Source organism: Vigna umbellata, chromosome 7, assembly GCF_029865625.1.
Source record: "Vigna umbellata cultivar VRB3 chromosome 7, Vumbellata_1.0, whole genome shotgun sequence".
Classification (NCBI taxonomy): domain Eukaryota; kingdom Viridiplantae; phylum Streptophyta; class Magnoliopsida; order Fabales; family Fabaceae; genus Vigna; species Vigna umbellata.
In genome coordinates, this window is record NC_142171.1 from 14,799,424 (window position 1) to 14,814,373 (window position 14,950).

The window sequence follows — 14,950 nt, forward strand, 5'->3', positions numbered from 1 at the left end:
CATAAAAGTGCCGCTCAGCGGTAAAGTACCGCTTAGCGGTAAGTGCGCGAGTAGTTTTCTCCCCTCAGCGGCCATTTTGCCCCTCAGCGGACCTCCCGTGACTTCCTGAGTGCCGCTCAGCGGTAAACTGCCGCTGAGCGGTGACTTCGGCTTCTCCTTTTGCACTTTTTGATGTCTTTTCTGATTTCATCTCTCTCCTTCTTCACTTCTTCCACCAAATTCACCTTAAAACCTGCACAAAAACACTGAAATCAAGCATAAACCTGTCCAGCTCTCTTATTTCTGAAAATATCAATAAAAGCATGATTTCAAGCTAGTTTCTAAGTGTAAAGGTTGCTTTTAGTGTCAATTTTAAGCATGAAAATAACAGTTTTTCAACTCTTATCACTCATCCAACAATCGGCTCGAGTTCTTCATCTTTTGCCGCTCGGTTTGATTTGTCATAGCCTCCTGTCATTCGGTCTTCAACTATGTTTGACCTTAGCCCATATCACATTTTTCCGTTTCGTTCTATTCCTCGCTGCCTTTGATTGTTCGGTGCTACCTACTCCGTCTCAGTCATGCTGTACACTAGTTGGCACAATACTTGTAAACTTTCCGATCTTTAACATTTTCTTCTACAGTGTTAGTTGGAGTCACTATCGTTCAGCTTGTGCTTACACCGTTCGGTCTTCATCTGCTATGCTCAATTCAGCCTTTAAGCAGTGTTTAGCCTTCAACTGTTTTCAACACCGCTCGGTCCTCAACTTGAGTTTGGCCAGTATTAGTGACCGTTCGGTATTCAACTGAGTTTCGCCAATGTCCAATTCTATTCGGTCTTTTACTGCGTTTGACCTTCAATTGTTACGATTGTTCAGTCTTAGTTATACCTTTGCTCTGTTGCGGGATTCAATTCTTTCTTCCACAACTTCAGTGTCCAACTGCTCGATTTCATTCAAGCCCTACTTGGTCTTGGTCATGCCTTCTACCGTTCGGTCTTGGTGTCTTCTCTTATACATAAATGCTTTTAAACTTCATACAACAAGAGTCTTCATATACTTCACTTTGTAGCATCATCAAAATCATTAACTTCAAGACACCAATGCTCCACATTGGTAACAACTTCAACTGGAGTGATGGATGAACTCAGTTCAGTAGCACTTGAAATGGTGTGATTAATCGAGACTGCAACAATTTCAAATTTTGGGGTTGATTCAGGTAGGGTAATCAATGGATGGAATTCAAAGATTGCTAAACTGACAGGTCTACCACGCAGTGAAGCTATGGGGAAATCCATGGTAAATGAAATTATACATGCGGACTCATGTAAGACTTTTAAAAATACTCTAAGCATAGCCTTGCAAGGAGAGGAGAACAAAAGTGTAGAGTTTAAAATAAAGCACTTTGGGCTTCAACAGCAACAAAAAGTTGTATATCTCATGGTCAATACTTGCACTAGTAAGGACTACATAGATTCTATTGTCAGGGTATGCTTTGTAGGTCAAGACATCACCTATGAGAAAATGGTTCAAGATAAACTGATCAAGTTGGGAGGTGATTACAAAGCAATCGAGCAGAGTCTCAGTCCACTAATTCCACACATATTTTCTTCTGATGAGAGTGCCTGCTGTTCTGAATGGAATGCAACCATGGAAAGGCTAACTGGTTGGGAAATAGATGAAGTCATAGGAAAATTGCTTCCTGTGAAATATTTGGAAGTTTTTGTCGACTAAAAGGTCAAGATATCTTAATTTTATGATTTTAATACACCATGGAATAAGTGGCCAAGATTTTGAGAAGTTACCATATGGATTTTGTGATAGAAATGGAGAATTTGTTAAGAGTTCTATAACAAAAAAAAAAAGAGAATTGATGCTGCTAGGAATATACTTGGTTGTTTTTGCTTCTTGAAGGTTGTAACGCCAAATCTGAATCTGTCCTCTGGAGAACACAAGCCAATAGGCAGAGAAAACATTTATGATACTAAAGAGTTAGCTTCTTGTTAAGACTCCGACAAGTGTACCGAATCGTATCAAGTAATATAAAATGGTAAGACCAAGCATCGTATCCCTAAAGGACTCACGACCTAAATAGTTATGTGATTTCTTGATTAAATAGGACTTGAAAACAAACTCTTTTACGTTTAGAATGCAAATACTGAAATGTAAATATGCATGCAATTTGATTAATTGGACAAAAGCACAAAGATGAACGGATTTGATATTATGGAATGATTATAATGTTGGGGTTAGATTTCACCTAGTTTACTCTCATGTATTTACGAATTCTAATTCTTCATTAATGTTAATGTCACTATCTAAAACACTTAAAACCCGATTCCTCGGCGAAGAAAGCCTATCTTTAACTATTAGTTCATACAACTCCTAGTATTCCTAATAATTAATTACAAAGAACAGAAGCTTAAGACAACCAGAACTCATATCCTCATTCCTGAGCAATACTGCTTTTGGGAATATTTCTCTAGGTCATGAATTGTAAGATACCTTCCGATACTCATGCAAATCATACATCATGATAAAGAATGAGTTAAACGAAGCAAGAATTATGCAAAGAACAATTGTCCTAACAATTAATGAAAGAAGCATACATAATCAAGAATCAATTCAATACATGAGAGTTTATAAAGGTTACATCATCCCCAACAACAAATAGAGTTTAGTTCACCATTGACATGGTGAAACTAGATGAATAATGGCAAAAAGAATGAAAGATAAAACCCTAGGAATTGAAGATAGGAGCTTCTGCATCCAAATCCGCCTTCAAGGGAGCAAGGAGTGTGTTTCTGAGCCTATTTCGTCCAAAGATGTCAATCCTAGGACGTCCAAGTCCTTAAATAGAACATAAAAATAATAGAAAACGGGTCCAAGCCCACAAGATTGACCCTCAAAGCCCCACTAATGGTACTCAGCGGTGTAATACGGGTCAAAACTGGTGCTCAACGTCCCTAGAAGGGCACCCAGGCGTGGTGTAGGAAGAAAATCGGCGCTCAGTGCCCCTTTTTTGCGCTCAGTGCCCTTTTTTTGCACTCTGGTTGACTTTTCTGCACTCTGGTTGACTTTTATGCACTTTGGTTGACTTTTCTGCATTCCAACTATTTGGTACTTTAACTTTTCTTTCAAATCATTCCAATAGCCTACAAAATCAAGGGAATTTAGTGATAAAATCATTAAGTATAACTTTAACTCTCTTATTCACAAAACTAAAGCAAAAGCATGAGTTAAAGCAAGTTTCTAAGTCAAAAAGGATGTTTTTAGTATCGAAATTAAGTATCAAATAACGGTAAATTCAACCGTTATCACAACTCCAAACTTAGAACTTTGCTTGTCCTCAAGCAAAAAGAATGTAACTTGGCTTTCAAACAATCAATACAATGGTTTCAACACCTTCCAAACCTTTTCTTTCAAGACAAGTAATTGCTCATATCAGCTTATTATAAAGAATATCAGTCAAGATGAATAAATGCCTTGATTCAATTAAGCTCATTGTGGTGCTCACATAATCACAAAATATTCAACAGGTGCTATACTCATGAATGATCAACCAAGAAAAGATGTAATAATCCAGACATGGAACTACTCCTTACCAAGGAAAAGTGTTTCTCTCAAACACACAGGTGTATATGGAGGTGACTCATTCACTCTACTATCACAATGTCACATAAATCAACTTTGTCTTTCATTTAACCATAATCAATCAAACTCACAAGCTAATATCATCATAAGGGCTTTTCTATGGCTTGTAATGTGGCTGGGCTAAGAAGAAAATTGGTTTTTCCGGATCACAAAATCCTTGAGTTAAGAGAGTCATTCATAATTTCATCATTTAAACACCTCTCTTACTTCTTCCCAACTTTCCCTTGCATTGATCTTTTCTTTTTCTTTCTTTTCTTTTCTTTTTCCTTTGGTTTTTTATTTGCTCAACACTTAGCTCAATGCTTATTTTCTTTTCCAAATTTCCCAACAACCCCAAACTTGAACCTTTATCAATACCACACAACATATTCTTAACTTAACTCAAGGTAAAGATTTTCAAAAAGGGTTTTCATTTTATGTTTAAGGCTAAAGGTTCAAAGGATAGAACACATTTGTGCTCTCTTTTATTGGGCTAAACTGATGCATTGGCTTAAAAGGGATAACAATAGATGGCCTTGATCATATGACACATGCAAGAAAGTGATTCAATCATAGAAACCTGGGCAAAGTCATTCATGCTTTCACAGTAATAGCAATAATTCACATACACTCTGGAGTCCAATTCTCACATAGGCTAATTCATGTTCCAACATTTATATAAACATCCTGCTCAATATCACAATCACAAGTTTACCTCATGCATCTGTTTTGCCTCAATGATGTCAGTGAAGCATGTTGGAGGTTATTTTGTGATTTACTAATGCTTGACAATGTTTCTTGGGGTTTTGTGTATTGTATTTGATGCAGGGATGGCCTCCTCATCAGGGAAGAGAATTAAGACCGTGGAAACTAAGAGGAAGGAACCAGAGCGCCACTATTCCCACAAGTTCCTTTCCCGTAGACATGAGCAACACTTCCTCATTGTCCAAGATAGAAGGCTCTTGATGGAGCGGAAGGCGGGGTGGATACCAGACTTGGATCCATAATTTGGAGAGGAACTAGAGAACAAAAATTGGGAGAATATAGCTACTTACTAATAACAGTTGAAAAATTGTTATTTTTATACATAAAATTGATACCAAAAGCAACCTTTATAACTTAGAAACTAGCTTGGAATTATGCTTTTGCTTATATTTTTGGAAATAAGAGAGTTGGACAGGTTTATGCTTGATTTCCTTGTTTTATGCATGTGATGAGTCAATATTTTATTCACTTCACTTAGTTTATTGTACCGAATTTAATCGGGGAATTGTGCTTAATTGTCCGGTATTTTCCCGTTTTTGATAATTGTGCTTAATTTGACCAAAAATTCTTATTTTAATTAATTTGAATTATTTGAGCTAATTATTTGCATTATTAATTGTAGGGAAATTGTTGGATAATATTTGGGACATTTGGAGGTGAAAAGAAATACCACATCAAATATATTTTGAAATAAAATGAAAGAGAGGTGTGGATTTAAATTATGGTGGTGCTGGAAGAGAAAAAAAGGATGCCACGGTCCAGGGGCTTCACTCAATTTGGCAAGCATTCAGCGGCAGTAGCTGGGAGGTGCAACGAGAAACTAAAAATGCACACAGAGGAATCATGCACGGGAGTGTCCAACACTTTGCTAGCTCCAGGCTGCACACACACACGGCCCACAATGGATAAAGGAGTTCTTGGGAATCATCTTAGGAGGTGCGGGGAGAGAAATGGGAAACCGGTCTACGCACACGGCAGCCCAGTAGCGGATAACACGCTCACGGTCCCATTTGTTTGGCACGGTCCAGAAAATTTTGGAAGAAATCCAGCGCCCAAGCAGCTCACGGTCTTGCATGGGAGAAGAGAGCCCAATGATGATTAGAAGTGAAGGTGTTGAACGTCCATGTGCACAACACAGCAAGTCCATGGTCCAACAGGGGGTGTGCACAGCAACTTGGAGAGCTACACACATCCAGATTGAGAATGAGAACTGGTCCAGCCTTGGAGCTCCCGTCCAGCAACACCATGCGGAGAATGAGAAGCGGTCCAGTGTTGAATGGAGAGGTGCACACGAGAATCCAATTCACGCGGACATTCATTTGATGGCCCAGCACATTCCAGCAGCCTTCACAAGCGGAAGCAATAAGCACATGGTCCAACTGCCACAGGGAGAAATAGAAGAGAAGCGATCCAGAGGTTGCACGTCCCATAGTTGCGCGTCCAGGGAGTGGCAAAAGGAAGAAGCCTTCACGCTCACCCATCCAGAAGCAGTCCAGTGTTGAATGGAGAGGTGCACACAATCCACACGTCCAGCAGCTTCATGCAGAGATTGGGAAGAAGCAGGAGGTGCAGCCCATGAGCACACGTGGAGAAGCACCAACATCCAGCCTTCGCACATCAGCACACGCGGCCCACATCCAGCATTGGAGAAAGGAGATACATACGCACATGGGAGGTGCACGCGGAAGCAGCGTCACTGAGAATGGAAGCGTAAGGGGGTGTCCAAAGAAGAAGCAGCACGCATGGTCCAAGCAGCAGCACACGGAGGGCTTCAAGCACACTCACACGCACAGCTCAGTCCAGCAGATTGGAAGTGGTGTGTGCATGGAGAGAAAGGGTGCAAACGGAAGACGGTCCAGAAAGAGGGGGGCTGCACGGAGTAAATAGGTCACCGAATGGAGTATTAGGCAGGAGTTCCAGTAGAGTAGAGAGGGAGTAGTAGTGTCGTGTGGTGTAGGAAATATAGAGCGGGAGAAAAAAATGGGATGAAGGAGAGCCGGCCACCACTTGTTTTGAGCGTGTGCAGACTTGGTTTTCTTTTGTTTTCCTTTGTTCCTTTCTTTGAGAGTACTTTACAGGGGATGAATGGGAGAGCATATTCTGAATTTTATTTCATTTAAGTAACATGCGTGTACTCATTTTTAGTCATCTTTAGTTTTCTATTGAATGAAAAAGAATGTGCACAAGAGCTTATGTTAATTGTTATTTGCTGCATTTATTTCTTGCCTCTTTCATTTTGGATTTTTTTATGCACCTTTGATTGAAGTCTTTATTGCTTTCATGCTTGAATGTTCACGGGGTTGAAGGGGATGATGAAGTGATGTTTTATGATTTTATTTTGATGCCCTTGGAAATGAAAAGGTGTGCACGAAGAGATGGATTATGGTTGAATTATTAGTTTCGTTTCTTTCTTGGCTGGAGAAGAAAGGGGCACATGGTGATTCAAGAAGGCATGGAGAAAGTGAATGAGAAATGAAGAAGTGATTAGGTGAGAGTTGGTGGCAGGGAGAAGTCACATCCAAAGCATTTAAAAAGGCCAATGGGATTTTCCTTTTCTCTTAGAAATAAGCACGGTTATCATTGATGGTTCCTTTAGAGCATTAGGATTTATTTTAGTAGGTGGCAGCTTGTAACGTTTAGGAAGATGAGAAATCATTATTTTATTTTTTTTAGAAAGGTTCTCATGGAGAAAGGGGGTGTGCACGCTTATTGATGGGGAGCATGAGGTACATTTGATTCAATTTGCTTTCTTTTGGAAAAAGTGATGGTGCGTTCATTTAGGATATTCATTTAGGTTTATTCCAATGTGCATTTAATTTGTTATCTCCGCATTGCCTTTTAATAGCTTCAATTGTGTTTGGGCATTTATTTACTACAGTGTTCAGTTGAATGTTTTCATGCACTTTAATGTTTTCAATTCTGGTTGCGGTTTTATTTAATTTCCAGTCGTGTTTAATTTTATCCGCACAAGAACAAAACAACCTTTTGAACCCCCCCCCCCCCACTACGTGTGTGATCTGAGACTGAACGACATTTGGTCCTTGAGAGACGACCTAGGAGTCACTTCCTAGTACTGTACTGCATTAATTTTATGCACAACTTTTGTTGGGAGGTGCGACCCTCTCATCAAAATGGCGCCGTTGCCGGGGACCAATGGTTCGGTCTTAGGTCTTTTTGTTGTGTTTGTGTGTGTTGTGTTTTGTCTTGTGTTATGATGTGATGTGATGTGATGTTCTGTTTTGTGTGTGCGTGTTGCATGTATAAATGTGTTGTGTTTTATTTGTTTCGTGATTTTTAGTATTCTTCTCTTTCCATGTCTACCTATTTTGATTTTGTGAATACTGCTTATTCTGCCAGTGCCTCTGATTATGATTCTCCTTCTGCATGTTACTTTGATTGTGATTCATATTCTGCTGATTTGTATGTTGAGAGCAATATGGCTCATCCTCCGACTTCTGAGAGTGCTCTTTGTGAGCCGGTTTCACTTAAGGAGGATGATCTTCATTGCGATCTCACCCCTGGACTGATACATTTGCTGCCTAAGTTTCATGGTTTTGCAGGAGAATGCCCACACAGACATTTGGAGGAGCTCCACATCATGTGCTCTTCAATGAAGCCTCCAGATGTCCCTCTTGATTACATTTTCTTGAGCGCATTTCCGCATTCATTACAAGGAGCAGCTAAGGATTGGAAAGACTCTCTTCCTCTGAGATCCGTTACCGATTGGGGATATCTTGAGCATCAGTTTCTGAGCAAATTTTCCCTTGTGCAATATGTTTACAGTAACGGTCTTGGATGGAATGACCCTACCTTGGAATGGTATAATGCTCCACAGCATCATTATCAAGAACCACCATTCCAGAGTACTTGTATGCCTCCACCAGTCCAGCAATATCAGAGTCAGCAATATGATGCTCCTGCCCAAATAGCTCCTCAACCTTCTACTTCTGAGCCTACATTGCAGGAGTTGTTGGAGCAGATGACCATGCAGAACCTTCAGTTTCAGCAAGAGAACATGCAGTTCCAGCAAGAAATAGGAGCTGCCATTCAGAGTATGACTGATCAGATAGGGCAGATGGCCACTCAACTCACTGAGGAACAGTCTCAAGATTCAGAGTCATCATTTCAGACTGTTTGGATTCCAGATTATGATGGTGGCATCCACATAGGAGATGGGGAGCAGAGTTATGAGCTTACCACTGCGAAACCTACTTTCCCACCTTCAGATGTCCTTACTCTTGCATCTGAGGAGACTGATAAAGATCTTGAGGAACAGGCAGAAATAAGCAGTAATTCTGAACCAGGTAGACCACCTTCATTTCCCCACAGTCTACCAATCTTCAAGGAAGTGGAGGTAAACATACCTAATTTTGACAATGCTGTTGATGAATATGTTGTTGATAGGTATGTTGATGATTGTATTGTTGATGAGTCTGTTTTTAATTCTTCCTCTCTGCATGATGAGAATCAATTTTTGATATCAAATTCGTATGTTTATTCTCCATGCACTGAACATGAATCTGAATCTGTGGTTGATATTGTTTCTGAATTTGAAATTGATTCATGTTCTGAGAGTTTATCTGTTGTTCAGCCTATTACACTGGGATTGGGTGGTATACCCCTGCATGTCATTTCTTTGGAACCACATTGCACTAACCATGTTGTAGGAGGTACACATGAATTTGATAGACAAACACCCACAGTGGAAAACAAAGGTGCTAACACTGACAAAAGCTTCAAGATCAATAGGCACCAGCTGAACCTGCTCATCAACAACCTTTGCTTCTTAGATCCAACTGTGGATGATATCTCCCTGCTAGATCAAATCTGGAGGATGAAGCAATTCTTCCTCAAAACTTCCTGGCTGGATCCAATGGCGGAAGACATCCCCCTGCAAGTCCAAAATTGGCAACTGCCACCATGATCAGGGGAGTTTTCTTTCTCTCTTCTCCCCTTTTCCCTACTTTTATTGCACTTGTCCATGATCTGTTGACTGTTTTGATTTCTGATCTTATGCTTATGACACATTGAGGACACTGTGTGGTTTAAGTGTGGTCTATTGGGGGAGATTTTTATTTTCCTTTGTTAGTTTTTGTTTTCTTGGTTAAATTTTTTCTTTTCTAGGTTATTTTTGTCGTTTCTTGTGTACAGTTTTACATGTTTCTCTTGATTTCTGGACTTTGATTAGGTTGTAGATGTGTCTTTCACTTCATTGATACTCTGATTTGTTTGAAATCCTTGCTTTTCTCTGCTTGGGAAGATGATTATGATGTTTGAGAGGTTGATTTGATTGTGACATAAATTACCCTGTGTGAGATTTGAGCCACTTTATGTTCTTTCTTGTGTGTGATATGTCTCTTGACTGCTTGCACATATGCCTTGGCTTGACTCTTGTTGATAATTCTTGATTGATATGCATGTTTGGAAGTGATAAAGGCAGTTTTGTTCTTGAGCCTCTCTAGCCAAATAAGCTTACCTTGTTCTAATCCTTTGAAAACCCTTTTTGAGCCTATACTTTCCCCCATTTCTTTGTTTTGAATGCTCACACACTAGCCCTAAGTGAAAAACCATGATTACCTTAACCTTAGGGAGTTTTGGAGCTTTGGAAGTGTCTTGGGAATAAGTGTGGTCTCTTTGGGGATTCTGATAAATTGGCTAATTGGTTCCTCTTCTTGTTTTGTTTTTAGAAATATGATTTATATCTTGTCTCTTATAGTTGTGTGCTAAAGAGAGAAAAGAAAAGAGATAGGATGAAAAAAAAATAGAAATATGATTTATATCTTGTCTCTTATAGTTGTGTGCTAAAGAGAGAAAAGAAAAGAGATAGGATGAAAAAAAAATAGAGAAAAATGAGAAAAATAAAATTTTTTTGTGAATAATGGAGTCAAGAAGAGGATTGAATTAGAGGTTTTGGGTGTGAGTTGACTATGTTTACACTTGTTCCCCATTGCTCCTCTATTTCTTTTGGTTTGTAACTTCTCATCCATATTTATCCTCCCTTGTCCTTGGCCCCATTACATCCATGAAAGACCTTTTGATTTGAACATGCATGTATTTTAAGTGTTGATATTAGAGGCTTGCCAAGTCTATTTGTGTTTGCTTTCTTGAGTGCATTGAGTGACATTGATTTACCTTAAACACTTGAGAGAAACACTGATAGTGCATCTGTGAGGTTTTGTTACTTTTGATTCACCTCTTGAGCTGATTGATCATTTTGCCATGTCTTGAATTGCTTGGATGATTTCATGAGTATCTGCTTTCTCTGATTCATTCTGTGTTGGAATTGTCTACTTCTTTTCTCTGTCCAGATTTCTTGAGGACTGTGTAATTCTGTTTCTGTCCTTGTTGAGTCTTTGTTTTCCGTATGCTGAGTCTGTGTCACCTTCCTAAAAGTCCTTTGAACTATTCCTTGATCTGCGTCTTGATTTTGCCGAGGAGTGCAAAAGACTAAGTGTGGTCTATTTTGATGAGTCAATATTTTATTCACTTCACTTAGTTTATTGTACCGAATTTAATCGGGGAATTGTGCTTAATTGTCCGGTATTTTCCCGTTTTTGATAATTGTGCTTAATTTGACCAAAAATTCTTATTTTAATTAATTTGAATTATTTGAGCTAATTATTTGCATTATTAATTGTAGGGAAATTGTTGGATAATATTTGGGACATTTGGAGGTGAAAAGAAATACCACATCAAATATATTTTGAAATAAAATGAAAGAGAGGTGTGGATTTAAATTATGGTGGTGCTGGAAGAGAAAAAAAGGATGCCACGGTCCAGGGGCTTCACTCAATTTGGCAAGCATCCAGCGGCAGTAGCTGGGAGGTGCAACGAGAAACTAAAAATGCACACAGAGGAATCATGCATGGGAGTGTCCAACACTTTGCTAGCTCCAGGCTGCACACACACACGGCCCACAATGGATAAAGGAGTTCTTGGGAATCATCTTAGGAGGTGCGGGGAGAGAAATGGGAAACCGGTCTACGCACACGGCAGCCCAGTAGCGGATAACACGCTCACGGTCCCATTTGTTTGGCACGGTCCAGAAAATTTTGGAAGAAATCCAGCGCCCAAGCAGCTCACGGTCTTGCATGGGAGAAGAGAGCCCAATGATGATTAGAAGTGAAGGTGTTGAACGTCCATGTGCACAACACAGCAAGTCCATGGTCCAACAGGGGGTGTGCACAGCAACTTGGAGAGCTACACACATCCAGATTGAGAATGAGAACTGGTCCAGCCTTGGAGCTCCCGTCCAGCAACACCATGCGGAGAATGAGAAGCGGTCCAGTGTTGAATGGAGAGGTGCACACGAGAATCCAATTCACGCAGACATTCATTTGATGGCCCAGCACATTCCAGCAGCCTTCACAAGCGGAAGCAATAAGCACATGGTCCAGCTGCCACAGGGAGAAATAGAAGAGAAGCGATCCAGAGGTTGCACGTCCCATAGTTGCGCGTCCAGGGAGTGGCAAAAGGAAGAAGCCTTCACGCTCACCCATCCAGAAGCAGTCCAGTGTTGAATGGAGAGGTGCACACAATCCACACGTCCAGCAGCTTCATGCAGAGATTGGGAAGAAGCAGGAGGTGCAGCCCATGAGCACACGTGGAGAAGCACCAACATCCAGCCTTCGCACATCAGCACACGCGGCCCACATCCAGCATTGGAGAAAGGAGATACATACGCACATGGGAGGTGCACGCGGAAGCAGCGTCACTGAGAATGGAAGCGTAAGGGGGTGTCCAAAGAAGAAGCAGCACGCATGGTCCAAGCAGCAGCACACGGAGGGCTTCAAGCACACTCACACGCACAGCTCAGTCCAGCAGATTGGAAGTGGTGTGTGCATGGAGAGAAAGGGTGCAAACGGAAGATGGTCCAGAAAGAGGGGGGCTGCACGGAGTAAATAGGTCACCGAATGGAGTATTAGGCAGGAGTTCCAGTAGAGTAGAGAGGGAGTAGTAGTGTCGTGTGGTGTAGGAAATATAGAGCGGGAGAAAAAAATGGGATGAAGGAGAGCCGGCCACCACTTGTTTTGAGCGTGTGCAGACTTGGTTTTCTTTTGTTTTCCTTTGTTCCTTTCTTTGAGAGTACTTTACAGGGGATGAATGGGAGAGCATATTCTGAATTTTATTTCATTTAAGTAACATGCGTGTACTCATTTTTAGTCATCTTTAGTTTTCTATTGAATGAAAAAGAATGTGCACAAGAGCTTATGTTAATTGTTATTTGCTGCATTTATTTCTTGCCTCTTTCATTTTGGATCTTTTTATGCACCTTTGATTGAAGTCTTTATTGCTTTCATGCTTGAATGTTCACGGGGTTGAAGGGGATGATGAAGTGATGTTTTATGATTTTATTTTGATGCCCTTGGAAATGAAAAGGTGTGCACGGAGAGATGGATTATGGTTGAATTATTAGTTTCGTTTCTTTCTTGGCTGGAGAAGAAAGGGGCACATGGTGATTCAAGAAGGCATGGAGAAAGTGAATGAGAAATGAAGAAGTGATTAGGTGAGAGTTGGTGGCAGGGAGAAGTCACATCCAAAGCATTTAAAAAGGCCAATGGGATTTTCCTTTTCTCTTAGAAATAAGCACGGTTATCATTGATGGTTCCTTTAGAGCATTAGGATTTATTTTAGTAGGTGGCAGCTTGTAACGTTTAGGAAGATGAGAAATCATTATTTTATTTTTTTTAGAAAGGTTCTCATGGAGAAAGGGGGTGTGCACGTACATTTGATTCAATTTGCTTTCTTTTGGAAAAAGTGATGGTGCGTTCATTTAGGATATTCATTTAGGTTTATTCCAATGTGCATTTAATTTGTTATCTCCGCATTGCCTTTTAATAGCTTCAATTGTGTTTGGGCATTTATTTACTGCAGTGTTCAGTTGAATGTTTTCATGTACTTTAATGTTTTCAATTCTGGTTGCGGTTTTATTTAATTTCCAGTCGTGTTTAATTTTATCCGCACAAGAACAAAACAACCTTTTGAACCCCCCCCACTACGTGTGTGATCTGAGACTGAACCACATTTGGTCCTTGAGAGACGACCTAGGAGTCACTTCCTAGTACTGTACTGCATTAATTTTATGCACAACTTTTGTTGGGAGGTGCGACCCTCTCATCAGCATGTTTTAGGATGATTTTGATGAAAGAAGTGAAGTAGGACAGAGATGGAATCAGAAAAGAACTCAAAAAGTGCAAAAGAAGAGAAGTCGCGAGTACTGCTCAGCACCATTTACCGCTAAGCGGCACTTCTGAAGACCTGTTGGCACCGCTAAGGGGTAAAAATGTAGCTGAGGAGAAGAATTGCTGACGCGCTGGTGCCGCTGAGCGGTATTTACCGCTGAGCGCCATTATTTTGGGCCTTGGTCTACTTTTCTGTAAGTTTTAGAACTCTATATAAGGTGTTAGGTGACCTAGGGTTAGAATCTTTGGCAGAGAATGAAGCAAACACACACCTCTCCACCCCTTGGAGGAAGATTTTGGATGCTAAGGCTACCTACTCAACTTTCTAGGGTTTTATCCTTCACTCTTTCATTATTTTTCATCTAGTTTCACCATGAATATGGTGAACTAAACGTGTATTGTTGTTGGCGAATCAATGTAATCTTTGGCAGAGAACGAAGCAAACACACACCTCTCCACCCCTTGGAGGAAGATTTTGGATGCTAAGGCTACCTACTCAACTTTCTAAGGTTCTATCCTTCACTCTTTCATTATTTTTCATCTAGTTTCACCATGAATATGGTGAACTAAACTTGTATTGTTGTTGGGGAATCAATGCAATCTTTTGAAGCTCACATATATGGAATTTGTGTTTAAACATCTTATTTGAGTTACATGCTTTCTTTTATTAATAGTTAGGTTTTTTCCTCTTTGCTCAAAGCATTGTTTAACTCAATCGATGTCATGATTTTTGGTTTTGTCGATATGGACACATACGGGGAAATCTAGATCTGGGGAAACTCTCCCAACAGTAGTATAAACCTAGACATAGGAGTATGATGGTTGGTTGTCTTTAAGCTTCTGTTCATTATAATGCATGATTAATTGCTAGGGAGACAAGACATTGTAAACTAGTGAGTATGATTAGGCTTTCTTCGCCGAGACATCGGGTTTAAGGTAATTTAGAGAATGGCATTAACATTCATGAAAAGAATGATGAATTCCTAAATATATGAGAGTGGATAAGATGAAATTGATAAACCCTAACAACATACTCATCCATATAATTCGTTCCAAGTGTTTTGTTCTTCTTTTCCATTGATCAAATTCATGCATACATATTTACTTTTTGTATTTTGCATTAGAAACCCCAAAGTAATTGTTTTTACAAGTCTTAAATAATCAAACAATCATATAACTAACTAGGCCATGAGTCCTTTGGGAGAACGATACTTGGTCATACCAAGTTTATTACTTGATACGATTTGGTCACACTTGCCGAGGTTTGACAAGTTTTTGGCACCGTTTTCAGTGTTAAAAATATTGTCATCACTTACCCTAGGCCAGCCAACATAGCAGTGATCAAGGAACTCTACACCAATGCAAAGCCATTGGGTGACTCTCACACAAAGG

At 40.1% G+C, this 14,950-nt stretch overlaps 1 pseudogene; it reads left to right on the forward strand.

Annotated features, from left to right (window-relative positions):
• The first annotated feature begins 1,274 nt into the window (after positions 1 to 1,274).
• On the forward strand, positions 1,275 to 1,712 carry LOC148195210 (phytochrome E pseudogene; annotated as a pseudogene).
• The last annotated feature ends 13,238 nt before the right edge of the window (positions 1,713 to 14,950 follow it).